Source organism: Anser anser, assembly GCF_964211835.1.
Source record: "Anser anser genome assembly, chromosome: 5".
Classification (NCBI taxonomy): domain Eukaryota; kingdom Metazoa; phylum Chordata; class Aves; order Anseriformes; family Anatidae; genus Anser; species Anser anser.
In genome coordinates, this window is record NC_139725.1 from 65,102,729 (window position 1) to 65,120,868 (window position 18,140).

Genomic DNA, 18,140 nt, shown 5'->3' on the forward strand with positions numbered 1-18,140 from the left:
TGTGGGTGAGGCTTGCCGTGGTACCCGGACAGGTACCTTTGGGGGCTGGAGGCAGCTGGGACAGCGCAGGGAAAATGATGGCTCTGAACGTGGATGCTCAAGGAAATGGCAGCCAGGAGAGGGTCCCGCTGCTGTCACCGCAAATGTGGCAGGTGCAACCCAGCAGCAGCGTGGTGTGGTTGCAATTCCCACCCCAATATTCCCACAGGAGCAGCCCTGAGAGAACAAGAGCCCCATCAGGGACACAGAAGTGTATGGGGACAGCTTGCTGCGGAGATGTCCCGTTGTGCCTAACCAGGACTGGTGGGGACTGAGCCTTCAGGTGCTCAGAGCAAGCACACGCTTCCTCTCCTCTGCCAATTTTAGGCTTCACAGCATCCTAGGTAACTTGCAAGACACCTCTGAGAATGCACAGAGTAAAGTGAACCCCCTGATGAACCCCTGTAGATAGCTCTCTCTGCAAGGAGCAGCTGGAGCTGGGGAGCCTGGGCAGCCCCAGCACAGGGTGCAGGGAACAGGGAGATGCTGCTGGAGCCCCGGTGTTGTGCCCCACAGCCCTGGAGAAATGCTGGCTAAGTTAATCAGGGTATGTCTGAAAGGAAGCATTGCTCATTGATTTCTCCAGGGGGGAGCCGGCAATTTTAAAACTCTTCTTTGTGCTGTTTGAAGAGTCAGGCAACATTTTTGGCCGGTCCCAAGATGCAGCCAGGGTAGGAGAAGTTTTATCAAATGTTCCCTTTATTTCTTGTAGCTGGGCTCCAAAATCCCAGGCTAGCAACTGGTTTCTAAAGCACAACAATGATCTGCTGCTTTCAAGCCACGCCAGGGAGATGAAAGCACGAGGGCACCGGTGCTGTCAGAGCAGCTTGACTCCACCAGCCGCCTAAGGAAAAACAAAGGGGCCGTTTCAGGATTTAAGCAATACATATATTTCCTTTCGTTATGAATTGTATCAGAGTCCACCAGGAGCCTTTACGGTGCAAAAAGTCACTTCTTGGCTTCTTTCATTCCGGAAAGCCAAGCTCCAGCTGTGGCTCTGCTTGGTTTTGGGGGTGTGGATGAGGGCAGGATGCGTCCCACCAAGCCCTCCCAGCAGAGGAGAATGGAGGGATGCTTCCAGGGCGTTCTTCCAGGTTTCCAGGAGAGCGTTTTAAGTGTCCTTCCCCAGGAGGGTTTAAGGATGCCCCTTTTATTTGAAAAAAAATCTAGGATGGAGGCAGTCACTACTGCTGCTTTCATTTTTTATTTATTTATTTATATTTTACTTTACTTTTTGTTATCATTCAGGCTTCCAGACCAGAAAATAATCCACACAATGAGATTTTAATATGCACTTCTAAAACTCCCTGCCATCCAGAGCCAGCACGAAGCACATCATGCCGTGGGAAGTGAGGGAGAGGAGTTGTCACAGGACACAGAACAAAACTGCTCAGTGATGGAAACCGATTCCACTGGTGAAGACCTGGAGACTGCTCCCAGTTTCCCAATTGCAGCCGGCAAGCAATGTACAGCATCCCGACCTCTGCCAGCTGCAGCACAACAACAGAAATGCACGTTATAATCTCCTTCTAGGAATAAAAATATCCCACATCGTAATCTGCTTCATCCTCGCTGTTCATCACGAGGTTTAGGAAAGCAAAATGAAGTGAACAAATTTTAAATAAATAAATAAAGTGATTCACCCAGTAACCCGAGTTTAATCTGGAAATGACTATTCTGGGATCTCAGACAGAATTAAAGCAGAACACAGGAAGCACTGGACAAGAAGACTGTGAAAGGTTCTCCCTCAGAAACAGGGCTGTGGATTGGGATCCAGCTGCCAGGAGGACAGAGGGAAACTGTCCCTTTTCCTAGTCACATTCTGAGCACCACATAAAACAAAAGCAGAAGCAAATGTTGCAGAAGAAAACCACCACCAACAAAACTAAACAGGGAAGCAGGCACACAGAATAAACCATCATCCGGGATAGCCGGTCTGGGATAGGCATCCTCAGCAGCGGCAGCTTGCACCATCTTCAGGCATCTGCTCTGTTGTGAGCTTGGTTCCCAACAAGAGCTGCAGCCACCCCTTTTCAATATTTAAGGTCTGCTTATTACTTCAAATGCTCCTAAAAACACACATGATGAAACCGAGCCACAACCTTTCTTTATCTGTTTGTGATCACAACACTTAGAGAAGAAAAGAAAGATAAAAGCCAGGCGTGCACATTTGCATGTGCAATTATGCCCCCTAATTTGCTACTGTAATTATGATGAGAGCACATTAAAATCATGTAATTGCATGCGTAATGGATAATTAGGCATGTGTGGATACAATCTGATAGCTTGCACATTTAACTGTGGCAGTAGTGTAAATATTTTGCACAGAATTTTCTATGGGTTTAGATAGTTGGCCAGTGCAAGTGTCCTTGGTGTCCTACACGACACCGCTGTAGGTAAGGCAGTTATTGTGCACATATTCCTCCACGAGGAAGCAAAGGAATATATTTTGCTACATTTCCTCTATACGAAAGACTGCCTCAGTGGAAGGAAGGTGGATAGTATTGTCTCTTCTTGGAAATAAAACTGTTAAGTCAATTCCAGTGGAGCTGTTAGCTCAGCTGTGGGCAGTGCAGGGCAGTCTGGCTGTTGCCATTGCAAAGTGCTAGCATTTGTAGCAAAGTGCTAGCAAATACCGGTATTAAAAGTTTATTTACCAGCATGAAAAAAAGAACTGTAGAGCCTGTTTCTCCTGTTTATTTATTCTGGAGGATTATCGAATCTGCATTATCTCTTGTTTATCTGTAATTAGGCCAAACAAGGTTTGCTTCATTCATGTTCTTCTTGCACCCACTTTTCAAAGTGTCACCTTAATCTTCTGTAATTATTGACTACTTCACAGATCAAGTCAGATTTGAAAACCATTAAAAATCCAATTAATGCAAAACTTGAAAATTCCTCTCTTGCTGTGGGACTGCCTCAAGCCCTAGCTTTGTTTGCATGTGAAGTGTTTTTGCCTTTGACTTCATGTACTGCAAGGATCACTTGTTTATTGAATGGCTCGTCAGCCCCTGCTGCATAGCTGTGATACTAATTGGTTGCTTGAATTTCATGAGCTTCCTGAGCAAACATGTGGGATGTTCCAGTTCAGCCAAGTTTGATAAACTTCTAGCCTAGCTCACGTCTACCTGCTTCTGCCTCTGGCAGTCACAGAGCCAAGCAGGGTCTCCAAGAGCCACACGCCCCAGCCTGGATCACTCCCTTTGCTCACAGACCAGCCTGGGCCCAGGGAAACTCATCTTGCCACTTCAGCTCACTCACAGCTGGTGGCACTGTCCATCCAAAGGCCCCAGAGCCCTGTCTGAGTGCTAAGTAAAGCAAGCCCAGTGCTAACGGCCTCCTCCAGTTGTGGTGCCCGTGGTCTGAGAGCTGGCTTCTCTCTGCAATCGCTCCCCTGTCCCTCTGACTTGCCCAGGAGCAGCAGGCTCACCTTATCCCCTCTGCAGCCCTCTGTCCAGCCTTCATTCCCTTCTTGGTCATCACCTTGAAGCACAAAAATTCAGTTATCCCTCCCCACCTCCCCAGAAAATTTTGCCCTTGCTCTGGCCAAACCTCTGAGGCCCATAGCTGGCTTATTTCCAGAGGAGCCCAATTAGCAAAGATCGATATAAAGACTTAGATGGCGCTAGGAGGGGTCCCCTCGGACCTACACGTCCTGCTCCCCAGCTGATGAGGGATTTTGAGGCACATTTGGCTTATTGCTGCAGTGCCTGAAGGCTTTTCTCTGCAGTGAGGGCAACACCACTCTGCTGCACTTGGTCAACATTTTGGGAACTTCTTCACAGCCAGGCTGAGCAACCAGAGCAGGCTCAGCTGCCTTTTCCATCAGAGCAAGGCAGTAAAGGACTCAGGGACTCTTACTCCCCTCTGCAGCTAGGTTGAGAGCAAAGCCAGTTAGCCCTTAGCGAATGACTTAGATAAAATGAATCCACTCCTTGGCTTCGTCAGTGTCAGTGACAGATTGTCACGGCCCTTTTGTTGGGGTGGGCTGACCCCTGCCCACTGCCCACGAGCTCCCGGGGGCTGGAGGCGTTGGTTATCGCACACCAAGGCACGGAGCAACACTCGTCTCAGTTCTCTAATCAAACTGTGCAGAGTGCAAAGATTTCACAGGAAATCAAACATACGAACCCAAACAGAACGCAATGAAAAGACAGAATGATGAAGGTTGGGGAAAGAGCTGTTTAATCATTTGGTATTACTGTGATTTTTATAATGCAATCTATAGCAAGTAATTTTGTCATTACACATCTCATCATCACTTTAAATAACCTACTTCACAGAACAATGAGATTAATTAATCCCATTAATTCAGATTTTCTGGAAGACCCTAATGAATTTTCATCTAGGATTTATGTCTTCCTCATCCAATGAGACAGTGAAAGGACTGGGAATAGAGGAACTCTCCTTGGCAGGCACTTGTGTCCCCTCTTTCCTGACAGTACACGGCTTTTCTGTGATAAAGGAAAGCTCTGCGAAGGGGGTCTTGGTCCCTCCACTCATGCCCCATGGTGGTGAATGGGACCAATTTGTGTCAGGAGACCTTCAGCAGTAGTGAGAAGCTGGGGGAAGTGTTTGGGAGAGGGCCATCTGGTCCCAGAGCCGGGAGAAGCGAGGACAGAAGTGAGTGCACGGGGATGCAGGAGGACCAGGACCTCTCCCCTCACCTCCAGAGGCTGCGGCACCGCTTAGCTGCCGGCAGCACCCCGGTAACACCCCGTGAGGGTGACATTTCTGGGACAAGGTTACCAAAACTGGCCGCGTCTCTGGCATCTGACCTCCGACCCACCTGGTGGAGACTGACCCTGCACGCGGTGCAGCACAGCTCCGCCACAGCATCCCAGGGGACTTCCCCGTGCCCACCAGCCCCGTGCCACGGGCAGCGGTTCTTCGAGGCACCTGGATCCAGAGTGGCTCACTGAGCTGCAGCAAAGCCAGGAGCGAAGGCCCTTAGGGATGGAACGGGCAGATGGGAAAATCGGCAGGAAAAACTGTGAGCATCTGGCTGTTGCTTTGCGTCTATCTTGGGAGGCTTGCCATATTTCAGAGATACGTCTCGGGCAGATTTCCATGGGAGTCGTCAGCTCCCTTTCAGTTAGTGCAGTGCTTGGTGACAGGGTTTGGCACCTCACATTTACCTGGCGATGCTTCCCCATCCTCCAGCCACACCAGAGCCAAGCGCCTCATGGAGGTGGCACCTATGGGGGCACGAGCCAAAAGGCAGCTGTTAATGCGCACAGACATCCCAGAGGAGTCCATATTCACACAACAGAGGAAGAGCAAAACAGCCTCCATGCAGAATTTGCTGGACGTGGCACACTTGTTTAACCAAAGCTTTTATCACCGATGTTGAATTCAAGCATCTCTCTAGCAGTCTCAGCAAAGGGGTTTCCTTCCTCACGCACCAAGAGCGGCATTACGTTATATATAACATTGCTTGCTCAGGTTTGTGCTCTGATGCTGCTGTTCCCTGCCTGCATTTTAGGAGCAGCAGGTGACTCCAACCACAGCCAGGGCATTTTATATACTTGCAAAGAGGCAAGGCTTCTCTCAGGCAATTACCCCCTGCTCCCTCCAGGCACGAGCTCACATCCAAACCCAGTGTCCAGCCCTCCACGCGTGCCCTGGGCTGCAGAAAGGCCACGTGAGGCAGGGCAGTGCTGATCCCTGCTTTTGAGCACAATGAGAACCAACCTGTCCACCCAAGGAGGTGTCCCCAGCCCTCAGAGGGGAGCACTGCAGTCAACCTCAGGTGAAGGTGAGCAAATCAGAGTGAAGGGAAAAGTGAAAACCTTTCGGGGGAGATGCCTACACCTCCTGGGTTGGATTATCACTTTACCTGGCATCAGCCATTTTCAATTTGTCAAGAACTGGGAAGTTAACAATAGAGAATTGATCCCTCAGAGGATTAGTTTAATCCCACTGTGATAATCAATATAATAAGCACTTATTAGCTTTCTATTCAAGCTGATGCCTCTCTCCAGAAAAGCACACAAATCTCAAATAGTGGAGGAGCCTGCTGGGCTCCACCAGTGGCAGCAGATGCTGGGAGAGGAGGAGGAGAGCAGGACAAGGTGAGGAAGGGAGCATGCCAGGAGCACACAGAAGGACCCATTCCACGCTGTTCACAGCCCGCTTTCTTTGTTAGCATAGCTCATATCGTTTTGGATCAGGTGTGCCTTGTGTGCCAGCAAAGTTACCAAACGGGCAGGTGCCCCCAGGCCATCACTGAGGTGCTGGTTGTAACACATCTTCTGCTCACCTCCCCCTCCCTCCTTCTTGGCTTTGCCCAGGACTTTAATCCTGCAGCTGTAGACAAACTTTCTGCTGATGGCCCTAACCAAAGAGGCACTGGAAGGCTGTCAAGGAAAATCTCTTTACTTATTCTTGGCCATCAGCAATATCAGGCCAAATTTCGTCTTGGACCACACCTTGGTGTTACGTTGCATAAGGTTTGGAACTAGGTTACAAACGTAGGGTACATGGGCTCAGAAAAAGCCCTTCCTTCTTTCCCTTTCAGAGTCACTTGAACGGCGTATAAAAAAAAAAAAAAAAAAGTAATTTCAAAGGAAAGCCACATATGTTATTTTTGTAATGGAAAATGGTTGAGTCTTGTAATACAAACCTGGAAATGTAGTTACACCGAGACAGCACAGAAATGAGAGAATGCAAACTTAAACTGTTCCTGACAGCTTAGCTTTTTTAAGTCACATAGCATGCTCTTGGGGCAGTCTCTTAATCACAAAAGGCTAATGGGTGATTCAGAAATAGGTCTCATCACAGACACAGCTTTCCAAAGGAGTGCTAGTTTTCAGGTCCTCCCTGCCCCATGGTTTATACCAGAAGGATACATGCAGGTCTTCAAAGCAGGGCTTGGGACCCAACACTCATTCCAGCAAACTAATTAATTTAATCAGAGCTCTCACCTTCTCTTCACCTTACTTATTAATTTCAGTGAAACATATTGCTTCTTTCAGATATTTGTGAGAATGTAAATAAAACATCGCTTCACTGTTTACGCCTGTCTTGCCTTTTGAAATGCACCAGTCCAGTGATACGATGATTTTTCTTGCTAGGCTCATTCCTCATCTGGGGAGTTAATTGAATTGCCATTTTATCTGATTTCATCCTTCCCGGAAAGCGTGTCTTGCACTGTTACAATTTTCATGGCTTCATTACAACTTACACGTTTATGAGCATGGAAAGTATTAGCAACTCCTTTTTTATGGCCCACTGTTGAGGCCATGTAGAGGAGCTTAAGTTCTCTGCAGCAGAGCAATACCACAGATAACTGCCAGCACCTAAAGTGCTTCCCCTCCTTACTGTCCCAATTGCTTGCTGTATCATAATTTAAATAAGCTGGAAAACTGCATACAGCTCATACCTAACATCATCTTGTCGCAGACCAACCACAAAGCTGAGAATCATCTTAGGGCAAAAAATAACTGCTGCTAACACCCGACCTACTGCCAGATGAAAGCATTGCAGCTCTGAGGAGATAGGATTGCCCTCTCCAAGCACTCTATGCAAAATCATGCTTAGTGCACCTCTGTCTATGGGCCAACCAATGCTGCTCTTTGCAGGACCGAGCCCTTGCAGAAGGATGTCAAGGAGTGGGTTTTGCAGAGCTCCAGAGTTCTTCTAAATCTGTGCCCATCAGCCGTGACCGGAGGAAATGCTGTAAGGTGGCAATCCAGGGGAGCCTGGGCCCTGGAAAGGACTGACTCATGCTGACAAAGCAACCTGAAAATATTTTTGATTTACTCATTTTCCTCTGATCAGACTGATTCTCACAGAGGATAAGTACAAACGTGTCTGAAAAAGACTTTTTCAGCTTACTTCCAGGGTGAAAACTTGCTCAGCCACCATGGTGTTGTATCCCAAAGGTGCACAACAAATGTAACAGATTGCAATCAGTCCCGAATACTTCACCTGGAAAATGTGTGCAATTTGGCGTTATCAGCAATAGTGCTAAAGTCTTCATCAGGGGGCTCAACAGCTTCTTCAGGTGTCCTGGAAAGTTAAAAAGAGCTTTAGGACAAATTTATATGGAGGCCCTGCTCACAAAAAGTTGTGAGGAATTAGAAGGACTGGACGGAGAGATGTGAACTTCTGCAGGGCTTTTAACTGGGCATCAAATGGTCAGGTCAACCCCACGGGGCTGTGGGCTGAGACATGTGGGACAGGTGAAGGCTGAGAAGCAGACTGCAGGGTCAGGCAGACCCCGAGCCTTACTCGGGGTGATTTTTCAAGATCTCCCCTGGTGTTTGATATTTGAGTAATTAGAAATTAGTAAGTATAGAGAATAGTTCACGGAAAGAAGGTCTTACCACCCATGGCTGTGCATAGGTCACATACAAGCACCTGAGGCAGTTGTGAGCATTACTGTGAGATACAGCACCCGTACCAATATATGTGTGGTAACATACGAGGCTGGCTGCCGCAAGGATACTCTGTCCTGCCATAGTGCATTTTGGGCAGATCTCTCAGCCTTCTCCACCAGGCATTTTGCTGTGCTAGCGCCAGAGATGGTTCTTGTCAGGCATGTCAGACCTAGAGTCCTCCATGGCATCTAGACACGATTTTTGGTAGGAAAACCAGGTCATGACTTGGAAAACCTGCTCACACCGTGTCTTAACTGCAATTATACTGCTGCAGCTGCAGAGGTGATGAGAACGATGCAGAGAGAAATATGGGACCCCTTGTATTTTCTCACTGTGTATGGCTGAAAAAATCCCTATTGGTTCTCTCCCCCTCTGTTTCTTAATGTACTTGCCCCTGTGCAGCCCTTTCCTTCGTGCCCATCACCGAGGGCACTCCAAAGACTCCAGAGCTGGGAACCAAAGCTGTATCTTTCATGGGATAAATTTACATCTTATACTCTAAGTAACTCAATCCAGAGGCAGGCTGTAATCGCCGTGCATTATTCTGCATCCATACAGTCGTTCCTCAAAGGGAGGCGATTCACAACAGCCCTGTAACAGCAGCTCTGCAACTGGAGCTCGGGGGAGCTCTCGCTGGCTGCTCCAAGGGTGCTGCCCTGCGAAGGAGACACCCAGCATCGTGGCGGAGAACGTGAGAGATCCGAAACTTTCTCGACTGACTCATCAGCGGGTGAGATTAATCATTAAAGGTGCCCTCCCTTGTCAATTTGACAAGTGGGCCTTTCCCCCTGCTTTAATACGCTTTAGTACGCTCGTGTTTAAATTGTTTGCATTCTGTTTAATGTAATCATGTTTGCATTTTGCTTATGTTTAAATCATTTATATTTCATTTAGAAATAGATGCTTGTGTGGCTCAGGTTCACTGCTACCATAAAATCCCTGTAACTTGGCATTCGGTTCATTGTTGCTTTGTTGTCCGGTACCCAAAAAACCGCCTTGTCCTGTGACACGATCTTCCATTGTTCATGCCCACACGCCTTTGAAGGCTGAGATTTGCCCTCGTGCTCAACAGGAGAGGAATGCACAGGCCTCAAAGGAACGTACGAGGGCTGCCCTCACTACAAAACTTGGATATTTTTCTGCTAATGTAATGGCAACGGAGGGTTTTTTAATAGGAGCACGGGTGTGGTGTCCACAAGCAGCTCTCAGTTAACAGCCATGCCCAGCGCAGTCAGTGGGTGGTGCTGAGGTCTGCAACCACGGTATTTTCTCACAGGTCAGATATTGATTTGGTATGCTTAGTAAACAATACAAAATTAACATAAACTGTTTGCATCCCCCTCAGACATCCTTTCAAAGTCGAGTGAACCATGGCACAGCTGCCTCCAAGCCCAGTCTCTCCTGGCTCCTGGACTGGTGCAGCACAGCTCCTCCCTGGGCTCATGGTGAGGATGTGTCCCAGGTGTGAGGGCTTTTCAGAACCCCTGCTGCACAACAACCTGCTATCATAATGATTTATGGATTTTCAAGGTCAGTAGAGAGTGTTCTGATCAGAAAGTCTTGCCTATTATCTGTATCAACCAAGTCTCTTACCACGTGCTTGCACTCCTCAAATCCTAACCTGTGGCTCAGCAATAGCTTTAAGCAGGGGGCACCTGAACTCCGAGGAAAAATTGTAGAACTTCAAAATGTGCTTTAATTCTAGGAAAACTCCTTCAAGGGCTGATTCTCTCTTGAAAAAAAAAAAAAAAAAAAAAAGAGCAACATCTGTGTCCTGATTCTAGTCCAAATTTCTCTGTCAGGCTTTTCTTCCAGCAATTGGTGTTTTTTCCCTTACCTTTTTCTGCAGACTTTAAGATGACTCTCACAATTGTCTTTCTGTGCAGGAATCTCTCAACAGTGTTCACGTCAACTCTTAACCTTGCTTTTTTTTAAGTTGAGCAGACTCAGCTGCTGTGGAGTCTCACGGCAAGGCTCAGTGCAACAAAGCTTTAGGGCACAATTATTGCCATAACGAAGTGGCTCCTTTGGGAATAGGGAGTGGGCACGAGGCGTGCAGAGGGTCTGGAGTCGCACCTTTCCAGCACAGCCCTAATTCCTGCAGCGAGTGACAAGGCATGCTGCCAGCATTCAAAGCGCCATCTGTTTAAGGAAAATAACATTAATGGAGGAGGTGTTCACTGCAGGAATGACATGATTACTCAACTGCTGTTAATGAGGGCTGAGGAGCAAACTGCAGCCACACGCTGGATGAAAATGTTGCTGCCTGCTGAAGCCAAGACAGGGAGCTCCAAGATCATTTTCAAATGGCTCACGGAGATCTTCCTCTCTGTGACATGAAGGCACCAGAGCCAGAGAGCCTCAGGGTGCTGCCAAAAGGCCGTGGACTCCAACCCCAGTAAAAGCACATCAAGAACCATCAATATCTTCAGCTGACTTCTGACAAGCAGGACACACAACATGCCGGTCTGGAAACCAGACTGTGCTCAGGGTCTACTTTTTCTGAGCTGTTCTTGTATCAGGGTGAGGATAAAGCCACGGAGCACATGGGGGGACCAGCCCCACACTCACTGCAAGGGCAGGTGGTGCTGCCATCAGTGGTGATTTTCCAGATTTTACCCCAGAGTTTTGAAAGACTTGGACTAGAGCAGTCATATCACTGGACAAATAAGAAGGCATATGAAAGAAGAATAGTTCAACACTTCGTCTGTAATTCCAGAGTTAATCTTACAGAACGTCTCAGTACGAGGCTTGATGTGGAAGACCACAATTTTAAAGAAACGCTTTCAATTACTATTACTTAATCTGAAATCAATGCATTGCTTACATGAAATAGAATTAAAGATTATTGTACAGTTGTCTGATTTCATTCCTCAATAATAAAAATTGATCCACTCTGCTTCAAAATTAAGAAGAAAAAAAAAACCACACAAAAACATAGTTGTCTGTCTTTAGCAACACTTGTGTAAATACTTTACCTGAAATATAACAAAATAACTATTAATAGTAATTAATTCTACTAAAACTGTGGTCTTCTAGGAAACTGGGCCAAGTATCATAATATACATTACCAGGCAGCTCCTGCCCTGAGGATTTTACTTGTTAAAAAAGATGAGGAAAAACATGAAATGAGTATGGTCATCTTCTCGGAGAGAGAAACTGAGGCATGGATTCAGTGCACGGCTGTGCTCCTTCAGGGAGTCTACGGCAGAGCAAAACACACCCCAAACCATAGTGCTTTACAGACAAGGGACAACTATCCTGACAACTGTTAGGCCAACTGCAAACCTACAGTCCCGAAGCTGATTAATGCTTCCCAATTTAAAAGGCAGTGAATAAGTGCCTCTCTGTTGGATAAGTTTGTGCTGCAAAGTGCAAAGCCAGTTTTTTGGATAAGGATGCTGAAAAATCCCATGAACTTTATTTCAGGTCTTCAATGCTGATAAATATCCCAGGCTACTCTCCATGTCAGCCAGTGGGAAATGTAAATGAAGCATCACGAAGCCGATACATGTATGTTGTGGAAACTCCATGGCCTGAGTTCACTGTGGCTTAATTTTAACTCCTCTGAAGGTCTGCAGTCAACTACAGTTGTCCTAAGTGTGAATCAGAGCATCCACATGGCGAGATAATGAGCTTTGTCTTCATGCTTTGGGTTTCTACATGCCTGCAGTTTTGTGTGTTCCTCCACAGAAAAGCTGACGCTGAACTTGGCTGCACGTGCCTGGCAGTGGGTCTCAGGACAGAGGATCTAAAATCCTGATTAGGCAAATTGCTGAGCGTCTCATTAGTGTTTCCATCGCACAGAAGTGCTTGGGTTCCCCGAAGGAAACAAGACTATGAAAGGCGTCCCTTGGTGCCACCAGCAGCCCCTGAGAACGCAGCCCAGGGGGGGAGCAGAGCCTCATCGAGAAGGCCAACACCGTCCCCCTGGAGCCACCAGCCGAGGACGGGACGTGCTGAGGCCAGGCCGTGCAGCTGTGTCACGACATGTCCCTCAGTCCCTGCTGAGGAGAACTTACAGCCTCCAGCAGAAAGCAACATAAATACACCAGATCGATTTCCTTGAACTAACATAAATCTATGGAGTCAGCAAAGCCACGCTGATTTACTCCCCATGTGGAAATGGCCAATAAAGATGATGTTTAATCACTGTCTCTCTCCTGCTGTATGACACACGAATAATTCTCCGTGGCCCTCCCGCTGCGACCACCAGCTTGGGCTTGTCCACAGCCCCTTGCCGGAGCCCAGAGGTGAGGAAGAGCAATGTTGGCGCTGCCCACATGGCTGCGACCTGCTCCAGAGGGCAACTTCCCTCGGGGCGAGCCTCGTTTTGCACTGTAATTGGTCTCTAGCCTCCCGCCCATGCCCATCGCTTTCCCTTTTCTGCTGTGTTAAACACCTTTCTGCCCGAAGCTGGGAGTGCCCCAGGCAGCACAAGATCCTGAGATTGCACCGAAATATTACCCCACATCTGCTCTCCTTTTTTTTATATATCAAATACAAAAGCAATCTTCCCTTTCACGGGAATCCTCTGCTTTCTGCCTTCTTACGAGTTTGGTGTAACGCTCTGGCTCTGTCATTTCCCTATTCACATCTTTGGTTTCACCCTGTTGGACACATGTTTTTAAACTCAGTTAATTAACCCCAAATAAAATATTATCAAGGAAAAAAAAAAAAAAGGGAAAAAAAAAAAAAGGGAAACCACCAAGTCAAAGGAGCAGATTATAATTGTTTTGAAACTGTGTACACATTTTGAATAATTTTCCTTCTACAGAGTGACACCGTAAAGCACCCAGTGGGAAGGGGCACACCTGAACACAACCATGCTCCGCCAAATTAGCCTTCCCTAAATGAGAGGGAAAATGCAGGAGTGTAACACCTCTCCGGGGCCCGTACCTGCTTCTGCCACCAGCCACAGCCATGTTTAACCACGAGTCCACACACTCAGCTCACGTTTTTTGTAACATCTCCATGAATTAAGGCACCTCCATCAGTGCCACGTCCTGTGCTTTCAGACGAAGCCAGCTCTATGTGCCTCGATATCTCCTTGACTAGCCACATGGCAGCAATAAATACCTTACCTACACTTCACAAGAGGATGGCTAATGCTCCTCAGCACCTGATGGAGAAGGCATGTCTCTTTGGGGCTGTGTGAAAACCCCTCTGGGAAGAGGCACGAAAGCTAAAAACTCCCTTGTCGTCACTAGAATCTTACCTGGAGTAAAGTCAGCAGCACATCCATTATATTAATAGTGAAGACAGGTCCTTCATCATCTGCTTGTAGCATGGTTCTTACAACATCAAGAGGTAACAGGGCTGGAAATTGGTGCAATCAGTTCCCAGAACACAAGCGGTAACACAGTGAAGGCAAATAACAATAACACAAAAATAAATTGCTACAGTTACAGCTGTTTTATTTCTCTCATATTGGTAGAAATTTAATATCCCACTGGAGCTATTTAGTTGCTTGTTTTAAAGTTAACTTTGGCCTTTAGGAAAGAAATTGGGAAGAAACTGAGTAGATTTGTCCAATATCAGAGAAACACAAATCTTCCCTACTTAAGCAGACAGTCAGTGGTCCTGCTTCTCCTGCAGCCAGCATGGAGGCTGTCCTGCTGAGCATCACTCATCTCATCTCACATGCTCTACTTAAAGGAAGTGAAATCACCCTTTTATGAGAAAACCGTCCCACGTTCAACACCGTTGTCCAGTGTGCAAACTAAGAACCAGATGCAGTGGTGCCGCTATTCCTCCTTGCAGGGCGAGGGGCCCTGAGCTGCGGGGGAGCAGAGCTGTCCTACCTGAGCTCCCCAGTCCCCAGGAACCCATAGGTGTGACACCCTGCGGGATGTATACCTCCAGGGACACAGCTCAGCCACTGCTCCGGCTCAAAGGTCCAGCTAACCCAGTGTCCTGTCCCTGGTGGACAAAAGTGGATGCCCCTGGAGGAGTAACATACAAGGAAAACACGTGCTATCCCTGCCCGGGCACCCCGTTCTCCAGCCATTTGCAACCCAGGAACCAAACGAGAGTCCTGTTCCTGCATGCAGTGACCCTTGAGGAATTTCTACCCCATCAGTAAGTCGTCTCCCTGTAAAGCTGTGTAATCTCCTAATGGAGTTGCAAAGTGGCAGAGACAAGTGGTGCGTGCTGCCTCAGAAAGATGAAGGTCTTGAGAGGTTGGGTGTCCTCACAGGACAGCACAGGATGAAGACTTGGGCCCCAGTGGTGGCTGCGTGAGGCAGAGGAGCAGAGAACTGGGAAGCAGCGGCACTGGGAGTGTGTGAGAATGGAAAACCTTTAATGAGACTAAAAATCAGTGTGTTTAGAGAAAGCGCAGAGGTGGCTTGCCCATCAGTTACTAATACCCAGATGTGACACATTTTCTGATGAGAGGATTCTGTCATCCAAAAGGAAAGGGAATAATGAAGGATAATATTTAGCAGCTGAACCTGGAAAAATTCTGACTTGAAATGAGGTGAAGTTTTTAACAAGGAGAGTAGTTAGCCTCTCAAACAATTTATTTAAGCTGACAGTGACTCTGACACCACTTGAAGGTGTTGAATCAAGGTTGGAAATGATTGTGGGAGCTCTGACATCCGCAGAAGTTACAGGCTCGAGGTGCTGTTTGGGGCAGGGGCCTCTGACAGAAGAGGGAGACCAGAGCTTGGCTGTTTTCATGACCCATCTCATAAGCCAGAACAGCTCCAGCTGGAGATTTACAAGTAGCAACCTCACTGATCCCCCAAATGGCACATTTTTAGCAATTTTAAACAACAGGGAGGAGGTTTTACACAATGCAATAAATATTTAATTCTTTTTAATAACATTTTATTCACTGTAATAGCCTGCAGTGCATCTAAGGGGCTTGAGTTTTTGGGAAAAAAAAAAACAAACACTTGAGTTTCAGCTGTTTAACAATATCCAAGAGCAGGGCGATATCTCTGCTGAAAAGTTCAGCTTCTCGTTAGATGTCACTGTACTGGCACATTTCCTAGAAGCCTTGCCCAGCTGGCTGCACTCAAGATTTGAGATACTTTGTCCTTCAAACCGTGGTATCTTTGGGTTATTTCTACAATTTCTTAATTAAAACTAACTAGTATTGATTTGCGTAATGCAAAGACCTGGCTCCTATTTTTGCCTTGCTTCTCCGTGCAGTTGAACAAAATGTTACTTAGAATCAAAATTTTACACTCACTGATGTGTAGCAGGCACATACCATTAAAAGAGTTTTACCAGGAAAGATTATCCATCACTTTAAATAGGTCATGCATACACTTAGCATATGTTACATTAATTTTCTTACATGCAGCCAATCAGATTGGCTAATTGAAAATTTCTGTAGTCACAACCAAAAGGAAGTCATTTCTTTGGTGATTAATAAGCAGGCAGCTTGGGAAAAGAGGAGAAAAAGGAAGCAGGAGCATGAAAGAGGAGCAGACCTGGTGGGAAGTTCAAGAAGAGTTGCATTCTGCAGTGGGCCCGCCTGTTGCTGGAGTCGTTTATATTTACAAATAAAGGTGCCGTCACCTCCATCTCCATCTCCACCCTGCACCCGGCAGCCTCAGGCAGGGCAGGACCCCTCAGCATGTTCTCCCAGGTCCTGCCATCAGCTTGGGAACCCGAGTGCCAAGGATGGGGACCCGTTTCAGAGCCGAACCCCTCCCAGGACTCACCAAGGGACCTGTGTGAGGAGAACAGGCAGCACCAAGATGCCATCCTTGGGGGCATGCTTAATGCAGCATTAGCATTAATTCAGCACGGACATTTATTCTTGCTAATCATGCCCTTGGTTTTCTTCAGCTGGGGTTTAACTCCTTTTAAAGGCCAGGTATTTTTAACCACTGCCCTTTCCAAATGCTTCACCAACATATCCTTGTTTATCAAATTCGAGGTCGGAGCAGGTTTTGGTGAATTCTTAAAACTGGCACAGCAAATGGCTTCAGCCTCGCCTGCTGACACACCACCACGTTACATGCCTGCTTCCCCCCTGAAATGTAGGAAGCACTCCCCAGTCACCCTGGAAGAAGTGGGAGATGAATCAATTCTTCTGCATTCAGGCACCTGTAGCCAACTGTCAGGGCTGGGCTCCGTCCTGCGGGAATGGATTAAGTCTCTCCCTGGCAGCTGGGCTCCTGCATCCGATGGCACCATCCCGGCTCTGTAGGCGGTGGTTAGTTTGGCACGGGTGTACCCACAGCAGCTCTGCACACTCCCCAACCCCATCCTTCCCCTTCAGACTCTGAACTGAAATGCTGCAATGATTTGCAGGGCAACTCGGTACGGGGATGGTTTTTTAGGGCACACTGTAGCACTGGTGAAGGATGCTCCTTGGCAGGACAGAGTTGTGCAGGGGTGGCTGAGGTTGTCTTTGATGTCTGCAAGCCTCCTGGGCTCGGTCACTTGTTGTTAGCTGCTGCTGTGGGTTTAAAAGCTGGAAAGCCCCATGCCTTGCTGTGTGCACAGCTTGGGGAGCCAGGGGTCCTGCAGAAGCATGGGCTGATGGCTCCAGCAAGCCAGCGATTAAACTGTGTTTTTCCCTTTAACAGCTGCAAACCCAACCTGAATAAAGCTAATAAATAAGTTCCCTTCCAAGCAGAGCATCTCACAAAAAAAAAGGTAAATCCCAGTCTGCATTTAAATCATGCTCATTTCAAGGAAATTACCCCAAGAAGCCCCTGGCAGTGAGGAACTGCTCCCACCCACCAGATCCCTGAGCACGGCACTGCTCTGGCATCCCCCAGCACACCGCACTCGTAGCAGACTGGGACTGGTTTCCCTGTAACAAGTACAGGTCTAAATGAATCAAGTTTATTTTGAGATGCTTTCATGAGCTGCTGCTTTGCATTTCCATTGCCAGCCGCTCCCTCTGAAGCTTGCCTTGCTTCAGCAATAATGTCATTTGGATATTAATTCACCCAGTGCCTATCAAGTGTCTCTCTTCATTAGCTGAGTACGTCGTCCATGGCAAGCCTTTAATTAATGAAGCCACAATTGCCCTTTGCTATGTGTTTTTCATCTCCTCGGGCCATGCAAGGCAGCACCCAGCTCGCACAGTGCTTGGACATGTCTCCTGTTACCTCCATGGGGAGCTTTGCCTGCATCGGCCCAAGGGAATGGGAATATCTGAGAGGGCTGAGCCCGGGGTGGGAGGTCGCAGCTGGGGGGAGTGCTGTGTGGGGAGGGGGCCCGGGCAGCTCCTGCGTACCTACTTTTTTGGGACCACAGACCTGAGCAGCTCAATGATACCCACCATAATAGACCCTCAGGTGACAGCTTCGTCATGCCATTCCGAAAATATTTCCCTCTGTTGCTGGTTACTTTTTATGCTCTTTGCTGGCAGGCGCACAGCTCCCAGGGCACCCCAAACTAATCCTCAAGTTGGCTTTGAATGCAGAGAGGTCTGCCCCACTGACCAGTGCCCACACCTTGGTGAAGGGCCCAGTCCAGCCATCTGCATGTGGGCAAGAAGATGCCCTTCTGCATCTCAGCAAGAAGGGCAGCTGGTGGGCAGCGTGCGGCAGCCCCCTACCAAGCTGGTCAACACCACTCCTCTCCTTGGAGCCTTTCCTGGGGGCAGGTGCTGTGACATCCACATCCCAACCAACCTCCCTTCTCCAGCGGCCTCGCACCAGCTCTGCTCCATGTTCCACCCAAAGGCTTGGAGCTTGTCCATGTCCTGCCTGTGGAGCTCTGTGGCTTCTGGGCACAGGC